Raw genomic sequence first — 23,857 nt, 5'->3', positions numbered from 1 at the left:
TTGAGGTTGCAAGTGGACCTATTCGTCCAAAATTTTGAAGGAGTAGAAAAAATGAAATTCTCAAGTGGTTGGATATTTACCTGAGCCAAACAACCCACTTTTTGCCTATCCTTAAAACTCACGGATACTTTTTGGAACTATCTCTCTCAGCATTTGTGCATTTCCATTTTGGATGTTTGAAATTTGTTTTCAGATCGAAACTTGAGTTTTGACTATCCCATATTTTTCGTAAACAAAAAGATATAAGGCATAACAAAATGAAAATTTTTTCATACACTAAAAATGAACTCCAGGGTTTTGTTATCCATGTTTGGGAAATTCCACTAGTTCAACCCCTAATAATAAGCTTGGTGGAATTTTTTAGGAAAGAGACTTCTAACTGAGCCTAACCTTCTTTAAATGTGGTGGATATGTATGCCAGAAACATGTTGAGGATGCAAGTGGACCTATTGATCCAAAATTTTCAAGGAGTAGAAAAAATCAAATTGTCAAGTGGTTGGATATTTACCAGAGCCAAAAAACTCACTTTTTTCCTTTCCTTAAAAATCACAGATAATTTTTGGAACTATCTCTCTCAGCATTTGTGCATTTCCATTTTGGATGTTCAAAATTTGTTTCCAGATCCAAACTTGAGTTTTCACTCTGCTATTTTTTTCGTAAACAAAAAAGATATTACGCATAACAAAATGAAAATTTTAGAGTTCATGTATGCAAAAAAATTTGAAAATTATTTCACGTACTAAAAATGAACTCCAAGGTTTTGTTATCATGTTTGGGAAATTACATTAGTACAACCACTAATAATCAGCTTGGTGGAATTTTATAGGAAAGGGACTTCTAACTGATCCTAACATGCTTTAAATGTGGTGGATATGCATGCCAGAAACAAGTTGAGGATGCTAGTGGACCTAGTGATCCAAAAATTTCAAAGAGTAGAAAAATCAAATTTTCAAGTAGTTGGATATTTACCAGAACCAAACAACCCACTTTTTCCCTATCCTTAAAAATCACAGATACTTTTTGGAACTATCTCTCTCAGCGTTTGTGCATTTCCATTTTGGATGTTCGAAATTTGTTTTAAGATCCAAATTTTAGTTTTCACTCTCCCATTTTTATCGTAAACAAAAAAGATATAAGGCATAAGAAAATGATAATTTTAGAGTTCATATATGCAAAAAAATTTAAAATTATTTCACGCACTAAAAATGAACTCTAAGATTTTGTTATCCATGTTTTGGAAATTCCACTAGTACAACCCCTAATAATAAGCTTGGTGAAATTTTATAGGAAAGGGACTTCTAACTGATCCTAACATGCTTTAAATGTGGTGGATTTGCATGCCAGAAACATGTTGAGGTTGCAAGTGGACCTATTCATCCAAAATTTTCAAGGAGTAGAAAAAATAAAATTCTCAAGTGGTTGGATATTTACCAGAGCCAAACAACCCACTTTTTGCCTATCCTTAAAACTCACGGATACTTTTTGGAACTATCTCTCTCAGCATTTGTGCATTTCCATTTTGGATGTTCGAAATTTTTTTATAGATCGAAACTTGAGTTTTGACTATCCCATATTTTTCTTAAACAAAAAGATATAAGGCATAACAAAATGAAAATTTTAGAGTTCATGTATGTAAAAAAATTTGAAATTTTTTTCACGCACTAAAAATGAACTCCAGGGTTTTGTTATCCATGTTTGGGAAATTCCACTATAACAACCCCTAATAATAAGCTTGGTGGAATTTTGTAGGAAAGAGACTTCTAATTGAACCTAACATGCTTTAAATGTGGTGGATATGTATGCCTGAAACATATTGAGGATGCAAGTGGACCTATTGATCCAAAATTTTCAAGGAGTAGAAAAAATCAAATTGTCAAGTGGCTGGATATTTACAAGAGCCAAACAACCCACTTTTTGCCTATCCTTAAAAATCACAGATAATTTTTGGAACTATCTCTCTCAGCATTTATGCATTTCCATTTTGGATGTTCAAAATTTCTTCCAGATCCAAACTTGAGTTTTCACTCTGCCTTTTTTCTTGTAAACAAAAAAGATATTACGCATAATAAAATGAAAATTTTAGAGTTCATGTATGCAAAAAAATTTGAAAATAATTTTGATGCACTAAAATGAACTCCAAGGTTTTGTTATCATGTTTGGGAAATTACATTAGTACAACCACTAATAATAAGCTTGGTGGAACTTTATAGGAAAGGGACTTCTAACTGATCCTAACATGCTTTAAATGTGGTGGATATGCATGCCAGAAACAAGTTGAGGATGCGAGTGGACCTAGTGATCAAAAAATTTCAAAGAGTAGAAAAATCAAATTTTCAAGTGGTTGGATATTTACCAGAGCCAAACAACCCACTTTTTGCCTATACTTAAAAATCACAGATACTTTTTGGAACTATCTCTTTCAGCGTTTGTGCATTTCCATTTTGGATGTTCGAAATTTGTTTTAAGATCCAAATTTGAGTTTTCACGCTCCCATTTTTATCGTAAACAAAAAAGATATAAGGCATAAGAAAATGAAAATTTTAGAGTTCATATATGCAAAAAAATTTGAAAATTATTTCACGCACTAAAAATGAACTCTAAGATTTCGTTATCCATGTTTGGGAAATTCCACTAGTACAACCCCAAACAATAAGCTTGGTGGAATTTTATAGGAAAGGAACTTCTAACTGATCCTAATATGCTTTAAATGTGGTGGATCTGCGTGCCAGAAACATGTTGAGGATGCAAGTGGACCTAATGATCCAAAATTTCAAGAAGCATAAAAAATAAAATTCTCAAGTTGTTGGATATTTACCAGAGCCAAACAACCCACTTTTTGCCTATCCTTAAAAATCACTGATACTTTTTTGAACTTAATCTCTTAGCACTTGTGCATTTCCATTTTGGATGTTCAAAATTCGTTTTCATATCCAAACCTGAGTTTTCACACTCCCATTTTTCTCGTAAACAAAAAAGGTATAAGCCATAACAAAATGAAAATTTTAGAGCTCATGTATGCAAAAAAATTTGAAAATAATTTCACGCACTAAAAATGAACTCCAAGGTTTTGTTTTCCTTGTTTTTCAAATTCCACTAGTACAACCCCTAATAATAAGTTTGGTGGAATTTTATAGTAAAGGGACTTCTAACTGATCCTAACTTGCTTTCAATGTGGTGGATATGCATGCCAGAAACATGTTGAGGATGCAAGTGGACCTAGTGATCCAAAAATTTCTAGTAGAAAAAATCAAATTCTCAAGTGGTTGGATATTTACCAGAACCTAACAACCCACGTTTTGCCTATCCATAAAAATCAAAGATACTTTTTAGAACTATATCTCTCAGCATTTGTGCATTTGCATTTTATGATGTTCAAAATTGGATTTCAGATCCAAACTTGAGTTTTCACTCTCCCATTTTTTCCTAAACAAAAAAGATATAAGGCATAAAAAAAGGAAAATTTTATAACTCATGAAAGCAAACAAGTTTGAAAATTATTTCACACACTAAAAATGAACTCCAAGGTTTTGTTATCCATGTTTAGGAAATACCGATAGTACTCCCCTAATAATAAGCTTGGTGGAATTTTATAGGAAAGGGACTTCTAACTGATCCTAACATGCTTTAAATGTGGTAGATATGCATGCCAGAAACATGTTGAGGATGCAAGTGGACCTAGTGATCCAAAAATTTCAAGGAGTAGAAAAAATCAAATTCTCAAGTGGTTGGATATTTACTAGAGCCAAACATCCCACTTTTTGCTTATCCGTAAAAATCACAGATACTTTTTGGAACTATCTCTCTTAGCTTTTGTGCATTTGCATTTTATGATGCTCAAAATTTGTTTTCAGATCCAAACTTGAGTTTTTACTCTCCCATTTTTCTCGTAAAAAAAAAAGATATAAGGCATAACAAAATGAAAATTTAAGAGTTCATGTATGCAAACAAATTTGAAAATTATTTCACGCACTAAAAATCAACTCCAAGGTTTTTTAATCCATGTTATTGAATTTCTACTAGTACAACCCCTAATAATAAGCTTGGTGGAATTTTATAGGAAAGGGACTTCTAACTGATCCTAACATTCTTTAAATGTGGTTGATATGCATTCCAGAAACATGTTGAGGATGCAAGTGGACCTATTGATCCAAAAATTTCAAAGAGTAGAAAAAAATCAAATTTTCATGCGGTTGAATATTTACCATAGCCAAACAACCCACTTTTTGCCAATCCTTAAAAATAACAGATACTTTTTGGAACTATCTCTCTCAGCATTTGTGCATTTCAATTTTGGATGTTCAAAATTTGTTTTCAGATCCAAACTTGAGTTTTCACTCTCCCATTTTTCTCGTAAAAAAAAAGATTTAAGGCATAACAAAATGAAAATTTTAGAGTTCATCTATGCAAAAAAAGTTGAAAATTATTTCATGCACTTAAAATGAAATCCATGTTTTTGTTATCCATGTTTGGGAAATTCCACTAGTTCAACCCCTAAAAATAAGCTTGGTGGAATTTTATGGGAAAGGGACTTCTAACTGATCCCAACATGCTTTAAATGTGGTAGATATGAATGCCAGAAACATGTTGAGGTTGCAAGTGGACCTATTAATCCAAAATTTTCAAGGAGTAGAAAAAATAAAATTCTCAAGTTGTTGGATATTTACAAGAGCCAAACAACACACTTTTTGCCTATCCTTAAAACTCACGGATACTTTTTGGAACTATCTCTCTCAGCATTTGTGCATTTCCCTTTTGGATGTTCGAAATTTGTTTTCAAATCCAAACTGGAGTTTTGACTCTCCCATTTTTCTCGTAAACAAAATGATATAAGGCATAACAAAATGAAAATTTTAGAGTTCATGTATGCAAAAAAATTTGAAAATTATTTCACACACTAAAAATGAACTCTAGGGTTTTGTTATCCACGTTTGGGAAATTCCACTAGTACAACCCCTAACAATAAGCTTGGTGGAATTTTATTGGAAAGGGACTTCTAACTGATCCTAACATGCTTTAAATGTGGTGGATATGTATGCCAGAAACATGTTGAGGATGCAAGTGGACCTATTGATCCAAAATTTTCAAGGAGTAGAAAAAATCAAATTGTCAAGTGGTTGGATATTTAGCAGAGCCAAACAACCCACTTTTTGCCTATCCTTAAAACTCACAGATAATTTTTGGAACTATCTCTCTCAGAATTTGTGCATTTCCATTTTGGATGTTCAAAATTTGTTTCCAGATCCAAACTTGAGTTGTCACTCTGCCATTTTTCTCGTAAACAAAAAAGATATTATGCATAACAAAATGAAAATTTTAGAGTTCATGTATGCAAAAAAATTTGAAAATTATTTCACGCACTAAAAATGAACTCCAAGGTTTTGTTATAATGTTTGGGAAATTACATTAGTACAACCACTAATAAGCTTGGTGGAATTTTATAGGAAGGGTACTTCTAATTGATCCTAACATGCTTTAAATGTGATGGATATGCATGCCAGAAACAAGTTGAGGATGCGAGTGGACCTAGTGATCCAAAAATTTCAAAGAGTAGAAAAATCAAATTTTCAAGTGGTTAGATATTTACCAGAGCCAAACAACCCACTTTTTGCCTATCCATAAAAATCACAGATACTTTTTGGAACTATCTCTCTTAGCATTTGTGCATTTCCATTATGGATGTACGAAATTTCTTTTAAGATCCAAATTTTAGTTTTCACTCTCCCATTTTTCTCGTAAACAAAAAAGATATAAGGCATAACAAAATGAAAATTTTAGAGTTCATATAAGCAACAAAAATTTAAAATTATTTCACGCACTAAAAATAAACTCCAAGATTTTGTTATCTATGTTTGGGAAATTCCACTAGTACAACCCCTAATAATAAGCTTGGTGAAATTTTATAGGAAAGGGACTTCTAACTGATCCTAACATGCCTTAAATGTGGTGGATATGCATGCTAGAAACATGTTGAGGACGCAAGTGGACCTATTGATCCAAAAATTTCAAAGAGTAGAAAAAATCAAATTTTCAAGTGGTTGGATATTTACCAGAGCCAAACAACCCCCTTTTTGCCTATCCTTAAAAATCACAGATACTTTTTGGAACTATCTCTCTCAGCATTTTTGCATTTCCATTATGGATGTTCAAAATTTGTTTTCAGATCCAAACTTGAGTTTTCAGTCTCCTATTTTTCTCGTAAACAAAAAAGGTATAAGGCATAACAAATTGAAAATTTTAGAGTTCATGTATGCAAAAAAAAATTGAAAATTATTTCACGCACTAAAAATGAACTCCAAGGTTTTGTTATCCATGTTATGGAAATTCCAGTAGTACAACCCCAAATAATAAGCTTGGTGGAATTTTATAGGAAAGGGACTTCTAACTTGTCCTAACATGCTTTAAATGTGGTGGATCTGCATGCCAGAAACATGTTGAGGATGCAAGTGGACCTAGTGATCCAAAAATTTCAAGGAATTGAAAAAATAAAATTTTCAAGTGATTGGATATTTACTATAACCAAACAACCCACTTTTTGCCTATCCTAAAAAATCACAGATACTTTTTTGAACTATCTCTCTCAGCATTTGTGCATTTCCATTTTGGATGTTTAAAATTTGTTTTCAGATCCAAACTTGAGTTTTCACTCTCCCATTTTTCTCCTGAACAAAAAAGATATAAGGCATAACAAAATGAAAATTTTAGAGTTTATGTATGAAAAAAAATTAGAAAACTATTTCATGCACTAAAAATGAACTCCAAGGTTTTGTTATCCATGTTATGGAAATTCCACTAGTACAACCGCTAATAATAAGCTTGGCGGAATTTTATAGGAAAGGGACTTCTAACAAATCCTAACATGCTTTAAATGTGGTGCATATGCATGCCAGAAACATGTTGAGGATGCAATTGGACCTAGTTATCCAAAAATTTGGAGTAGAAAAAATCAAATTCTCAAGTGGGTTGGATAATTACCAGAGCCAAGCAACCTACTTTTTGCCTATCCTTAAAAATCACAGATACTTTTTGGAACTATCTCTCTCAGCATTTGTGCATTCCCATTTTGGATGTTCAAAATTTGTTTTCAGATCCAAACTTCAGTTTTCACTCTCCCATTTTTCTCATAAACAAAAAAGATATTACGCATAACAAAAAGAAAATTTTAGTGTTCCTGTATGCAAAAATATTTGAAAATAATTTCACGCACTAAAAATGACTTCCATGGTTTAGTTATCATGTTTGGGAAATTACATTAGTGCAACCACTAATAATAAGCTTGGTGGAATTTTATAGGAAAGGGACTTCTAACTGATCCTAAAATGCTTTAAATGTGGTGGATATGCATGCCAGAAACATGTTGTGGATGCAATTTGACCTAGTGATCCTAAAATTTCAAAGAGTAGAAAAATCAAATTTTCAAGTGGTTGGATATTTACCAAAGCCAAACATCCCACTTTTTGCCTATCCTTAAAAATCACAGATACTTTTTGGAACTATCTCTCTCAACATTTGTGCATTTCCATTTTGGATGCTCAAAATTTGTTTTCAGATCCAAACTTGAGTTTTTATACTCCCATTTTTCTCGTAAACAAAAAAGATTTAAGGCATAACAAAATGAAAATTTTAGAGTGCATGTATCCAAAAAATTTGAAAATTATTTCATGCACTAAAAATGAACTCCAAGGTTTTGCTATCCATGTTTGGGAAAATCCACTAGTACAACCTCTAATAATAAGCTTGGTGGAGTTTTATACGAAAGGGATTTCTAACTGATCCTAACATGCTTTAATTGTGGTGGATCTGCATGCCAGGAACATGTTGAGGATGCAAGTATACCTAGTGATCCAAAATTTCAAGGAGTAGAAAAAATAAAATTCTCAAGTGGTAGTATATTTACCAGAGCCAAACAACCCACTTTTTGCCTATCCATAAAAATCACAGATACTTTTTGGAACTATCTCTCCCAGCATTTGTGGATTTCCATTTTGGATGTTCAAAATTTGTTTTCAGATCCAAACTTGAGTTTTCACTCTCCCATTTTTCTCGTAAACAAAAAAGATATAAGATATAACAGAAAGAAAATTTTAGAGTTCATGTATGCAAAAAATATTGAAAATTATTTCACGCACTAAAAATGAACTCCAAGGTTTTGTTCTCCACTTTTGGGAAATTACAATAGTACAAAACCTAATAATAAGCTTGGAGGAATTTGATAGGAAATGGACTTCAAATTGTTCCTAACATGCTTTAAATGTGGTAGATATGCATGCCAAAAACATGTTGAGCATGGAACTGGACCTAGGGATATAAAAATTTCAAGAAGTGGAAAAAATGAAATTCTCAAGTGGTTGGATATTTACCAGAGCCAAACAACCCACTTTTTGCCTATCCTAAAAAATCACTAATAATTTTTTCAACTATCTCTCTCAACATTTTTGCATTTCCATTTTGGATGTTTAAAATTTGTTTTCAGATCCAAACTTGAGTTTTCACTCTCCCATTTTTCTCCTAAACAAAAACGATATAAGGAATAATAAATTGAAAATTTTAGAGTTCATGTATGCAAAAAAATATGAAAATTATTTCACCGACTAAAAATGAACTCCAAGGTTTTGTTATCCATGTTATGGAAATTCCACTAGTACAACCCCTCATAATAAGCTTGGGGGAATTTAATGGGAAAGGGACTTCTAACTGATCCTAATATGCTTTAAATGTGGTGGATATGCATGCCAGAAACATATTGAGGATGCTACTGGACCTATTGATCCCAAAATTTCAAGGAGTAGAAAAAATCAAATTCTCAAGTGGTTGGAAATATACCAGAGCCAAACAACCCACTTGTTTCCTATCTATAAAAATCACATATACTTTTTGGAACTATCTCTCTCAGCATTTGTGCAATTCCATTTTGGATGTTCAAAATTTGTTTTCAGATCCAAACCTGAGTTTTCAATCTCCCATTTTTCTCATAAACAAAAAAGGTATAAGCCATAACAAAATGAAAATTTTAGAGTTCATGTTTGCAAAAAAATTTGAAAATTATTTCACGCACTAAAAATGAACTCCAAGGTTTTATTTTCCTTGTTTGGGAAATTCCACTAGTACTACCCCTAATAATAAGTTTGGTGGAATTTTATAGCAATGGGACTTCTAACTGATCCTAACTTGCTTTAAATGTGGTGGATATGCATGCCAGAAACATGGTGAGGATGCAAGTGGACCTAGTGATCCAAAAATTTCGAGTAGAAAAAATGAAATTCTCAAGTGGTTGGATATTTACCAAAGCCAAACAACCCACTTTTTGCCGATCCTTAAAAATCACAGATACTTTTTGGAACTACCTCTCTCAGCATTTGTGCATTTGCATTTTATGATGTTCAAAATTTGTTTTCAAATCCTAACTTGAGTTTTCACTCTCCCATATTTCTCGTAAACAAAAAAGATATAAGGCATCACAAAAGGAAGATTTTATAGTTCATTTATGCAAAAAAGTTTGAAAAATATTTCACGCACTAAGAATGAACTCCAAGGTTTTGTTATCCATGTTTGGGAATTACCACTAGTTAATAATAAGCTTGGTGGAATTTTATAGGAAAGGGACATCTAACTGATCCTAACATGCCTTAAATGTGGTGGATATGCATGCCAGAAACATGTTGAGGATGCAAGTGGACCTAGTGATCCAAAAATTTCGAGTAGAAAAAATCAAATTCTCAAGTGGTTGGATATTTACCAGAGCCAAACAACCCACTTTTGGCCTATCCTTACAAATCACAGATACTTTTTTGAACTATCTCTCTCAGCATTTGTGCATTTGTATTTTATAATGTTCAAAATTTGTTTTCAGATCCAAACTTGAGTTTTCACTCTCCCATTTTTCTCGTAAACAAAAAAGATATAAGGCATAACAGAAGGAAGATTTTATAGTTCATGTATGCAAAAAAATTTGAAAAATATTTCACGCACTAAAAATGAACTCCAAGGTTTTGTTATCCATGTTTGGGAAATACCACTAGTACTACCCCTAATATTAAGCTTGGTGGAATTTTATAGGAAAGGGACATCTAACTGATCCTAACATGCTTTAAATGTGGTGGATATGCATGCCAGAAACATGTTGAGGATGTAAGTGGACCTAGTGATCCAAAAATTTCATGGAGTAGAAAAAATCAAATTCTCAAATGGTTGGATATTTACCAGAGCCAAACAACCCACTTTTTGCTTATCCTTAAAAATCACAGATACTTTTTGGAACTATCTCTCTCAGCATTTGTGGATTTCCATTTTGGATGTTCAAAATTTGTTTTCAGATCCAAACTTGAGTTTTCACTCTCCCATTTTTCTCGTAAACAAAAAAGATATAAGGCATAACAAAAAGAAAATTTTAGAGTTCATGTATGCTAAAAAAATTGAAAATTATTTCACGTACTAAAAATGAACTCCAAGGTTTTGTTCTCTATTTTTGGGAAATTCCACTAGTACAACCCCAAATAATAAGTTTGGTGGAATTTTTTAGGAAAGGGACTTCTAAATGATCCTAACATGCTTTAAATGTGGTGGATATGCATGCCACAAACATGTTGAGGATGCAAGTGGACCTAACGATCCAAAAAAATCGAGTAGAAAAAATCAAATTATCAAGTGGTTGGATATTTACCAGAGCCAAACAACCCACTTTTTGCCAATCCTTAAAAATCACAGATACTTTTTGGAACTATCTCTCTCAGCATTTGGGTATTTCCATTTTTGGATGTTGAAAATTTGCTTTCAGATCCAAACTTGAGTTTTCACTCTCCCATTTTTATTCTAACCAAAAAAGATTTAAGGCATAACAAAATGAAAATTTTAGAGTTCTTCTATGCAAAAAAATTTGAAAATTACTTCACGCACTAAAAATGAACTCCAGGGTTTTGTTATCGATGTTTGGGAAATTCCACTAGTACAACCCCAAACAATAAGCTTGGTGGAATTTTATAGGAAAGGGACTTCTAACAGATCCTAACATGCTATAAATGTGGTGGATCTGCATGCCAGAAACATGTTGAGGATGCAAGTGGACCTAGTGATCATTAAATTTCAAGAAGTATAAAAAATAAAATTCTCAAGTGGTTGGATATTTACCAGAGGCAAACAACCCACTTTTTGCCTATCCTCAAAAATCACAAATACTTTTTTGAACTATCTCTCTCAACATTTGTGCATTTCAAATTTGATGTTTAAAATTTGTTTTCAGATCCAAACTTGAGTTTTCAGTCTCCCATTTTTCTCGTAAACAAAAAAGAAATAAGGCATAAAAAAATGAAAATTTTGGAGTTCATGTATGCAAAAAAATTTGAAAATTATTTCACGCTCTAAAAATGAACTCCAAGGTTTTCTTTTCCATGTTATGGAAATTCCACTAGTACAACCCCAAATAATAAGCTTGGTGGAATTTTATAGGAAAGGGACTTCTAACAAATCCTAACATGCTTTAAATGTGGTGGATCTGCATGCCAGAAACATGTTGAGGATGCAAATGGACCTAGTGATCCAAAAATTTCAAGAAGTGGAAAAAATTAAATTCTCAAGTGGTTGGATATTTACCAGAGCCAAACCACCAACTTTTTGCCTATCCTAAAAAATCACTGAAACTTTTTTGAACTATCTCTCTCAACATTTGTGCATTTCCATTTTGGATGTTTAAAATTTTTTTTCAGATCGAAACTTCAGTTTTCACACTCCCATTTTTCTCCTAAACAAAAAAGATATAAGGCATAAAAAAATGAAAATGTTAGAGTTCATGTATGGAAAAAAATTTGAAAATTATTTCACGCACTGAAAATGAACTCCAAGGTTTTCTTTTCTTTGTTTGGGAAATTCCACTACAACAACCCCTAAAAATAAGTTTGGTGAAATTTTATAGTAAAGGGACTTCTAACTGATCCTAACTTGCTTTAAATGTTGTGGATATGCATGCCAGAAACATGTTGAGGATGCAAGTGGACATAGTGATCCAAAAATTTTGAGTAGAAAAAATAAAATTCTCAAGTGGTTGGATATTTATCAGAGCCAGACAACCTACGTTTTGCCTATCCATAAAAATCAAAGATACTTTTTGGAACTATCTCTCTCAGCATTTGTTCATTTCCATTTTATGACATTCAAAATTTGTTTTCAGATCCAAACTTGAGTTTTCACTCTCCCATTTTTTCCTAAACAAAAAAGATATAAGGCATAAAAAAAGGAAAATTTTATAGTTCATGTAAGCAAAAAATTTTGAAAATTATTTCACGCACTAAAAATGAACTCCAAGGTTTTGTTATCCATGTTTAGGAAATACGGCTAGTACTCCCCTAAGAATAAGCTCGGTGGAATTTTATAGTAAAGGGACTTCTAACTGATCCAAACGTGCTAAATGTGGTGGATATGCATGCCAGAAACAAGTTGAGGATGCAAGTGGACCTAGTGATCCAAAAATTTCAAGGAGTAGAAAAAATAAAATTCTCAAGTGGTTGGAAATTTACCAGAGCCAAACAACCCACTTTTTTCCTATCCTTAAAAATAAAAGATACTTTTTGGAACTTAATCTCTCAGCATTTGTGCATTTCCATTTTGGATGTTCAAAATTTGTTTTCAGATCCAACCTTGAGTTTTCACTCTCCCATTTTTCTCTTAAACAAAAAAGGTATAAGCCATAACAAAACGAAAATTTTAGATTTCATGTTTGCAAAAATATTTGAAAATTATTTCACGCACTAAAAATTAACTCCAAGGTTTTGTTTTTGTTGTTTGGGAAATTCCACTAGAACAACCCCTAAAAATAAGTTTGGCGGAATTTTACAGTAAAGGGACTTCTAACTGATCCTAACTTGCTTTAAATGTCGTGGATATGCATGCCAGGAACATGTTGAGGATGCAAGTGGACCAAGTGATCCAAAAATTTCGAGTAGAAAAAATCAAATTCTCAAGTGGTTGGATATTTACCAGAGCCAAACAACCCACATTTTGCCTATCCATAAAAATCACAGATACGTTTTGGAACTATCTCTCTCAGCATTTGTGCATTTGCATTTTATGATGTTCAAAATTTGTTTTCAGATCCAAACTTGAGTTTTCACTCTCCCATTTTTTCCTAAACAAAACAGATATAAGGCATAAAAAAAGGAAAATTTTATAGTTCATGTAAGCAAAAAAGTTTGAAAATTATTTCACCCACTAAAAATTAACTCCAAGGTTTTGTTTTCCACGTTTAGGAAATACCACTAGTACTCCCCTAATAATAAGCTTGGTGGAATGTTATAGGAAAGGGACTTCTAACTGATCCTAACATGCTTTAAATGTGGTGGATATGCATGCCAGAAACATGTTGAGGATGCAAGTGGACCTAGTGATCCTAAAATTTCAAGGAGTAGAAAAAATCAAATTCTCAAGTGGTTGGATATTTAGTAGAGCCAAACAACGCACTTTTTGCTTATCCTTTAAAATCACAGATACTTTTTGGAACTATCTCTCTCAGCATTTGTGCATTTGCATTTTATGATGTTTAAAATTTTTTTTTCATATCCAAACTTGAGTTTTCACTCTCCCATTTTTCTCGTAAACAAAAAAGATTTAAGGCATAAAAAAATGAAAATTTAAGAGTTCATGTATGCAAAAAAAATTAAAAATTATTTCACACACTAAAAATGAACTCCAAGGTTTTTTTATCCATGTTATCGAATTTCCACTAGTACAAACCCTGATAATAAGCTTGGTGGAATTTTATAGGAAAGGGACTTCTAACTGATCCTAACATTCTTTAAATGTGGTGGATATGTATGCCAAAAACATGTTGAGGATGCAAGTGGACCTATTGATCCAAAAATTTCAAAGAGTAGAAAAAATAGAATTTTCACACGGTTGGATATTTACCATAGCCAAACAACCCACTTTTTGCCAATCCTTAAAAATCACAGATACTTTTTGGAACTATCTCTCTCAGCATTTGTGCATTTCCATTTTGGATGTTCAAAATTTGTTTTCAGATCCAAACTTGAGTTTTCACTCTCCCATTTTTCTCGTAATCAAAAAAGATTTAAGGCATAGCAAAATGAAAATTTTAGAGTTCATGTATGCAAAAAAAATTGAAAATTATTTCACGCACTCAAAATGAACTCCAAGGTTTTGCTATCAATGTTTGGGAAATTCCAGTAGTACAACCCCTAATAATAAGCTTGGTGGAATTTTATAGGAAAGGGACTTCTAACTGATCCTAACATGCTTTAAATGTGTTGGATATGCATGCCACAAACATGTTGAGGATGCAAGTGGACCTAGCGATCCAAAAAATTCGAGTAGAAAAAATCAAATTCTCAAGTGGTTGGATATTTACCAGAGCCAAACAACCCACTTTTTGCCAATCCTTAAAAATCACAGATACTTTTTGGAACTATCTCTCCCAGCATTTGTGCATTTCCATTTTTGGATGTTGCAAATTTGTTTTCAAATCCAAACTTGAGTTTTCACTCTCCCATTTTTCTCGTAAACAAAAAGATAAGGCAAATAGATCGCAACAAAATGAAAACTTTAGAGTTTATGTATACAAAAAAATATAAAACTATAATAAATTTAAGTGAAAATTATTTGATGGACAAAAATGAACACCAAAGTTTTGTTATCCAAGTATGGGAAATTCTAATTGTACAACCCCTAATAGCTTGGTGAAATTTTATGAGAAAGAGATTTCTAATTTATCCAAACATGTTTTAAATATGGATATCCGTGCCTAAAACATGTTGAAGATGCAAATGACCTAATGATCCAAAATTTTCCAGGAGTAGAAAAAATTAAATTCTCATGTGAACATGTTGTGGATATACCAGAGCCAAACAACCCACTTTTGATCGCAAATGTTTTGGTCAATTAATGATGTGTAACAGTTATAATTTTTGGTAGAAATGACTTATGGTTCGGGACCCAATACTCAATTAAAAATGCCTCGCCCCCCATTTTCCAAAGATTGCAAAACCTAATATGTAAAAAAATAAAAGATTTTAAAATCCTTAAAAATTACAGATACTTTTTGGTATTATCTCTCTCTATATTTTTGCATTGTCATTTTGGATGTTCATTTTTTTTCAAATCCAAACTTGAGTTTTCACTCTCCCATTTTCTCATAAACAAAAAGAAAAGGCAATTGGATCACAACAAAATGAAAATTTTAGAGTTTAGGTATGCAAAAAATCAAAAACTACAATAAATGTAAGTGAAGAAAATTATTTCACTCACTAAAAATGATCACCAAAGTTTTGTTATCTATGTTCGGGAAATTCAACTAGTACAACCCCTAATACCTTTGTGGAATTTAATAAGGAAGAGATTTCTAATTGATCCTAACATGTTTTAAATATGGATATGCATACCTGAAACATGTTGAAGATGCAAATGACCTAATGATCCAAAAATTTGAAGGAGTAGAAAAATTAAATTCTCATGTTAACAAGCGGTGGGATATTTACCAGAGCCAAACAACCAACTTTTAGCTATTTACAAAAAGTGGACCAAAAAATCATAGATTATCGTAAATGTTTCTATCGTTTAACGATGTGTAACGGCAATAATTTTTGTTAGAAATGACTTATGGTTTGGGAGTCAACACTCTGTTAAAAATGCCTCGCCCTCCCTTTTTCGATGATTGCAAAACCTAATATATAAAAAACTAAAAGAGTTTACAATCCTTAAAAAACACAGATAATTTTTGGAATTATCTCTATCAGTATTTTTGCATTTCCAACTTGGATGTTCAATTTTTTTTCAAATCCAAACTTGAGGTTTCACAACAAAAGGCAAATAGATCACAACAAATAAAAAATTCAGAGTTTATGTATGCAAAAAATATAAAACTATAATAAATGTATGTGAAGAAGATTACTTGATGCACAAAAAATGAACAACAAAGTTTTGTTATCCATGTTTGGGAAATTCCACTAGTACAACCGCTAATAGCTTGGTGGAGTTATAAGAATGAGATTTTTAATTGACCCAACATGTTTTAAATATGGATATTCATGCCTGAAACATGTTTAAGATGAAAATGACCTAATGATCCAAAAATTTTAAGAAGTAGAAAAAATTAAATTCTCAAGTTAACGTGCGGTATGATATTTACATGAGCCAAACAACCCAGTTTTTGCCTATTTACAAAAAGTGGATCTAACAATCATAGATCATCGTAAAATTTTTGATCGATTAATGATGTGTAACGGCTATATTTTTTATTAAAATTGACTTAAGGTTTGGGAGTCAGCACTCTTTTAAAAATACCTCCCCCCCCCCTTTTCCGATGATTGCAAAACCTATTATATTAAAAAGTAAAAGAGTTTACAATCCTTAAAAATTACAGATACATTTTGGAATTATATGACTCAGCATTTGTGCTTTCTCATTTTGGATGTACAATTTTTTTTTGAAATCCAAACTTGAGTCTTCACTCTCCCATTTTTCTCACAAGAAAATGAAAATTTTAGAGTTTATGTATGCCAAATATTGAAAATTATAATAAATTTAAGTGAAGAAAATTATTTAACGCACTAAAAATGAACAACAAAGTTTTGTTATCTATGTTTGGGAATTTCCACTAATACAACCCCTAATAGCTTGCTGGAATTTTATAAGAAAAGATTTCTTATTTATCCTAACATGTTTTAAATATATCAATGCATGCCTGATACATGTTGTTGATGCAAATTACCAAATGATCCAAAAATTTCAAGGAGTAGAAAAAATTAAATTCACAGGTTAACGTGCGCGGGGATATTTACCATAGCCAAACAACCCACTTTTTGCCTATTTACAAAAAGCGGACCTAACAATCATAGATCATTGTAAATGTTTTGATTGATTAAAGACGTGTAAGGTTATAATTTTTGTTAGAAATGGCTTATGGTTTGGGAGTCAACACGTAGTTAAAAATGCCTCTCCCCCCTTTTTCAATCATAGCAAAACCAAATATATAAAAAACTAAAAGAGTTTACAATCCTAAAAGATCGGATTTGTGCATTTCCATTTTTTATGTTCAATTTTTTCTAATATCCAAACTTGATTTTTCACTCCCATTTTTCTCGTAAACAAAAAGATAAGGCAAATAGATCACAACAAAATGAAAATTTTAGAGTTTATATATGCAAAAAATATAAAAATATAATAAATGTAAGTGTACAAATTATTTCACGCACTAAAAATGAACACCAAAGTTTTGTTATCCATGTTTGGGAAATTCCACTAGTACAACCCCTAATAGCTTGGTGGAATTTTATCAGAAAGATATTTTAATTGATCCTAACATGTTTAAAATATGGATATTCATGTCTGAAACATGTTCAAGATGCAAATGACCTAATGATTCAAAAATTTCAAACAGTAGAAAAAATTAAATTCTCAACTTAACGTGCGGTGGGATATTTACAAGAGCCAAACAACCCAGTTTTTGCCTATTTACAAAAAGCGGACCTAACAATCATAGATCATCATAAATGTTTTGATCGATTAATGATGTTTAACGGCTATAATTTTTGTTAGAAATGACTTATGGTTTGGGAGTAAACACTTAGTTAAAATTGCCTCCCCCCCCCCCCCCCCCCCCCCCCCCCCTCCCCCCTCTATCTGATTATTGCAAAACCTAATATATAAAAAACTAAAAGAGTTGACAATCCTTAAAAATCACAGATACTTTGAGGCTATATCTCTCTCAGGATTTTTGCATTTCCATTTTTTGAAGTTCAAGTTTTTTTAATATCCAAACTAGATTTTTCACTCTCCCATTTTTTTTTGTAAAAAAAAAAGAAGGTAAAAAGATCACAACAAAATGAAAATTTTGGAGTTTATGTATGCAAAAAATTGAAAACTATAATAAATGTAAGTGTAAAAATTATTTCACGCAGTAAAAATGAACACCAATGTTTTTTTATCCATGTTTGGGTATTTCCACTAGTACAACCCCTAATCGCTAGGTGGAATTTTATAAGAAAAAAAATTCTAATTGATCCTAACATATTTTTAATATGGATATGCATACCTGAAACATGATGAAGATCCAAAACACCTAATGATCCAAAATTTTCAAGGAGTAGAAAAAATTAAATTCTCAAGACAACATGCGGTCGGATATTTACCAGAGCCAAACAACCCTGTTTTTGCCTATTTACCAAAAGCAGACTTAACAATGATAGATCATTGTAAATCTTTTGATTGATTAATGATGTGTAATGGTTATAATTTTTTTTAGAAATGACTTATGGTTTGTTAGTCAACAATCAGTGAAAAATGCCTCGCCCCCCTTTTCCGATGATTGCAAAACCTAATATATAAAAATTTAAAAGGGTTTACAATCCTTAAAAATCTAAGATACTTTTTGGAATTATCTCTCTCAGAATTTGTGTATTTCCATTTTGTATGTTCAATTTTTTTTCAAATCCAAACTTGAGTTTTCACTCCCCCATTTTTCTCGTAAACCAAAAGATAAGGCAAAGAGATCACAACAAAATAAAAATTTTAGAGTTTATGTATGCAAAAAATTGAAAACTAGAATAAATGTAAGTGAAGAAAATTATTTCACGCACTAAACATGAACTCCAAAGTTTTGGTGGAATTTAGTCAGAAAGATATTTCAAATTGATCCTAACATGTTTTAAATAGGGATATGCATGCCTGAAACATGTTGAAGATGGAAATGACCTAATGATCCAAAAATTTCAAGGAGTAGAAAAAATTAAATTCTCGATTTAACGTGCGGTGGGATATTTACCAGAGCAAAATAACCCACTTTTTGCCTATTTACAAAAAGCAAACCTAACAATCATAGATCATCGTAAATGTTTTGATCGAATAATGATGTGTAACCGCTATAATTTTTGTTAGAAATGACTAATGGTTTGGAAGTCCACACTTAGTTAAAAATATCACGCCCCCATTTTTTCAATGATTGCAAAACCTAATATATAAAAAACTAAAAGAGTTTACAATCCTTAAAAATCACAGATACTTTTTTCAATTGTCTCTCTTAGCATTTGTACATTTCCATTTTGGATGTTCAATTTTTTCTCAAATCCAAACCTGAGTTTTCACTCTCCCATTTTTCTCGTAAACAAAATGATAAGGCAAATAGATCACAACAAAATGAAAATTTAAGAGTTTATGTATCCAAAAAATTAAAAACTATAATAAATGTAAGTGACGAAAATTATATCATGGACTAAAAATGAACACCAAAGTTTTTTTATCCATGTTTGGGAAATTCCTCTAGTACAACACCTAATTGCTTGGTGGAATTTTAAAAGAATGAGATTTCTAATTAATCCTAACATGTTTTAAATATGGATATGCATGCCTGAAACATGTTGAAGATGCAAATGACCTAACGATCCAAAAATTTCAAGAAGTAGAAAAAATTAAATTTTCAAGTTAACGTGCGGTAGGATATTTACCAAAGCCAAACAACCCACTTTTTGCCTATTTACAAAAAGCGGACTTAACAATCATAGATTAAATGTATTGATCGATTAATGATGTGTAACCGCTATATTTTTTGTTAGAAATGACTTATGGTTTGGGAGTCAACACTCAATTAAAAAGACCTCGCCCCTCCTTTTTCGATGATTGCAAAACCTAATATATAAAAAACTAAAATAGTTTACAATCCTTAAAAATCATAGATACTTTTTGCAATTATCTCTCTCAGTATTTTTTCATTTCCATTTTGGATGTTAAAATTTTTTCAAATACAAGTTTTCACTCTGCTAAATTTCATGTAAATAAAAAGATAAGGCAATTAGATTACAAGAAAATGAAAATTTTAGAGTTTATGTATTAAAAAAATCGAATACTCTAATAAATGTAATTGAAGAAAATCATTTCATGCACTAAAAATGAACACGAAAGTTTTATTATCAATGTTCAGGTAATTCGACTAGTACAAACCCTAATACCTTGGTGGAATTTTATCAGGAAGAGATTTCTAATTGATCCTAACATATTTTAAATATGGATATGCATGCCTGAATCATGTTGAAGATGCAAATAACCTAATGATCCAAAAATTTCAAGGAGTAGAAAAAATTAATTTCTCAAGTTAATGTACAGTGGGATATTTACTAGAGCCAAAAATTCCACTTTTTAGCTATTTACAAAAAGCGGACCTAACAATCATAGATCATCGTAAATGTTTTTATCGATTAATGATGTGTAACGGCTTAAATTTTTGTTAGAAATGACTTATGGTTTGGTAGTCAACACTCAATTAAAAATGTCACACCCCCCCGCCCTCCTTTTTCGATAATTGTAAAAACTAATATATAAAAAACTAAAAGAGTTTACAATCCTTAAAAATCACAAGTACTTTTTGCAATTATCTCTCTCAGTATTTTTTCATTTTCATTTTGGATGTTAAATTTTTTTTCAAATACAAACTTGAGTTTTCACTCTCCTAAATTTCGCGTAAACAAAAAGATAAGGCAATTAGATTACAAGAAAATGAAAAGTTTAGAGGTTATGTATCCAAAAAAATATGAAACTATAATCAATTTAAGTGAAGAAAATTATTTGATTCACAAAAAATGAACACCAAAAGTTTTGTTATCCATGTTTGGGGAATTCCACTAGTACAACCCCTAATAGCTTGGTGGAATTTTATAAGAAAGAGATTTCTAATTGATCCTATCATGTTTTAAAGATGGATATGCATGATTGAAACATGCTGAAGAAGCAAATGACCTAATGATCCAAAAAATTTCGAGTAGAAAAAGTTAAATTCTCAATTTAATATGTGGTGGATATTTAACAGAGTCAAACAAACCACTTTTTGCCTATTCACAAAAAGCAAACCTAACAATCATAGATCATTGTAAATGATTTGATTGATTAATGTTGTGTAACGGCTATAATTTTTGTTAGAAATGACTTTTGGTTTGGGAGTCAACACTTAGTTAACAATCACCCCCCCCCCCCCCCCCCCCCCCCCCCCCCCCCCCCCCCCTTCCTCTATTTCGATGATTGGAAAACCTAATAGATAAAAAACTAAAGAGTTTACGATCCTTAAAAATCACTGATACATTTTGGAATTATCGCTCTCAGCATTTTCCAGTTCCATTTTGGATGCTCAATTTTTTTTCAAATCCAAACTTGAGTTTTCTCTCTGCCATTTTTCTTGAAAACAAAAATCACAACAAAATGAAAAATTATAGAGTTTATGTATACTAAAAATTGAAATCTTTAAAAAATGTAAGTGAAGAAAATTATTACATGCACTAAAAATGAACACCAAAGTTTTGTTATCCATGTTTGGGAAATTCCACTAGTACAACCCCTAATAGCTTGGTGGAATATTTTAAGAAAGAGATTTTTAATTGATCCTAACATGTTTTAAATATGGATATGCATGCTGGAAACATGTTGAAGATGCAAATGACATAATGATCCAAAATTTTCAAGGAGGAGAAAAACTTTTCAAGGAAGATAAGCTCAAGCCCACATGACCAAGGAAGGCCCACTTATCTAAGATTATTATAAAATGGGTCACTTGACCATGGAAGGCCCACAAAATGTGCCCAAGCCCATAAGAAGAAGGACCCACAATGATTAGAATGAGCTGGCATCCTTATCACTTCAGTTAGAAGATCAAGAAGGACTCCTAGTTCTACTCAAGTTAGTCTTCTAGTTGTTTAGATAGACTTACTTAAATTGAAGAGTTAGAGTTGTAATGTAATTAGGATTGAAAGATAAGTTGTATATGGACTCTAAATCCTCCTCTAATATAAATAGAGTGTCATGAACTCTGATTACAACAAGTTATTGATGTCAATGAAGTATTTCACTTTTCCATAAATTCAACAGCCTATTTACAAAAAGTGGACCTAAAAATTATAGATCATCGTAAATGTTTTGATCGATTAATGATGTGTAACGACTATAATTGTTGTTAGAAATGACTTATGGTTTGGGAATCAACACTCAGTTAAAAATACATCACCCCCCCTTTTTCGATGATTGCAAAACTTAATATATAAAAAACTAAAAGAGTTTACAATCCTTAAAAATCACAGATACTTTTTGAAATTATCTCTCTGAACATTTGTGCATTCCAATTTTGGATGTTCAATTTTTTTTTAAATCCAAACCTGAGTTTTCACTCACCCATTTTTTTCATCAACAAAAAGATGAGGCAAATAGATCACAATATAATGAAAATTTAAGAATTTATGTATGCAAAAAATTGAAAACTATAAAAAATGTAAGTGAAGAAAATCATTTCACGCAATAAAAATGAACGCCAAAGTTTTGTTATCCATGTTTGGGAAATTCCACTAGTACAACCTTAATATGTTGGTGGAATTTTATAAGAAAGAAATTTCTAATTGGATCCTAACATGTTGTAAATGAGGATATGCATGCCTGTAACATGTTGAAGATGTAAATGACCTAATGATCCAAAATTTTAGAGGAGTAGAAAAAATTAAATTCTCAAGTTAACGTGTGGTGGGATATTTACCAGAGCCAAACAACCCACTTTTTGCCTATTTACAAAAAATAGACCTAACAATCATAGATCATCATAAATGTTTTGATTGATTAATGATGTGTAACGGCAATAATTTTTGCTAGAATTGACCTATGGTTTGGGAGTCAAGACGCAATTAAAAATGCCTCGCCCCCCTTTTTTGAACATTGCTAAACCTAATATATAAAAAACCAAAAGAGTTAACAATCCTTAAAAATCATAGATACTTTTTGGAATTATTTCTCTCAGTATTTTTGCATTTACATTTTGGATGTTCAATTTTTTTTCATATCCAAACTTGAGTTTTCACTCTCCCATTATTCACGTAAAAAAAAAAGATATGGCAATTAGATCACAAGAAAATGAAAATTTTAGAATTTATGTTTGAAAAAAATCGAAAAACTATAATGTAATTGAAGAAAATCATTTCACACACTAAAAATGAACACTAAAGTTTTGTTATTCATGTTCGGGAAATTCCACTAGTACAACCCCTAATGCCTCGGTGGAATTTTATACAGAAGAGATTTATAATTGATCCTAACATGTTTTAAATATGGATATGCATGGTTGAAACATGTTGAAGGAGCAAATGACCTAATGATCCAAAATTTTTAAGGAGTAGAAAAAATTAAATTCTCACATGAACGTGCAGTTGGATATTTACTAGAGCCAAACAATCCACTTTTTGTCTATTTAAAAAAAGCAGACCTAACAATCATAGATCTTTGTAAATGTTTTGATCGGTTACTAATGTGTAACGGCTATAATTTTTGGTAGAAAAGACTTGTGGTTTGGGCGTCAACACTCATTTAAAAATGCCTCCCCCCCCCCCCTTTTCTGATGATTGCAAAACCTAATATATAAAAAAACTAAAAGAGTTTACAACCCTGAAAAATCACAGATACATTTTGGTATTATCTCTCTCTGTATTTTTCCATTTCCATTTTGGATGTTCAATTTTTTTTCAAATCCAAACTTGAGTTTTCAATTTTCCATTTTTCTCGTAAACAAAAAGAAAAGGCAATTAGTTCACAAAAAAATGAAAATTTTAGAGTTTAGGTAAGCAAAAAATTGAAAACTACAACAAATGTATGTGAAGAAAATTATTTCACTCACTAAATATGAACACCAAAGTTTTGGTATCCATGTTCAGGAAATTCAACTAGTACAACTCCTAATACCTTTGTGGAATTTTATAAGGAAGATATTTCTAATTGATGCTAATGTTTTAAATATGGATATGCAAGCCTGAAACATGTTGAAGTTGTAAATGACCTAATGATCCAAAAATTTCAAGGATGACAAAAAAATTAAATTCTCAAGTTAACGTGCGGTGGAATATTTACC

This window comes from Aristolochia californica, unplaced genomic scaffold (genome assembly GCF_029961685.1).
Source record: "Aristolochia californica isolate CCGP_79_NKW_82.1479 unplaced genomic scaffold, dmAriCali1.0.hap1 SCAF_2, whole genome shotgun sequence".
NCBI classification, from domain to species: Eukaryota; Viridiplantae; Streptophyta; class Magnoliopsida; order Piperales; family Aristolochiaceae; genus Aristolochia; species Aristolochia californica.
Note: the sequence above shows the minus strand (reverse complement) of the source record.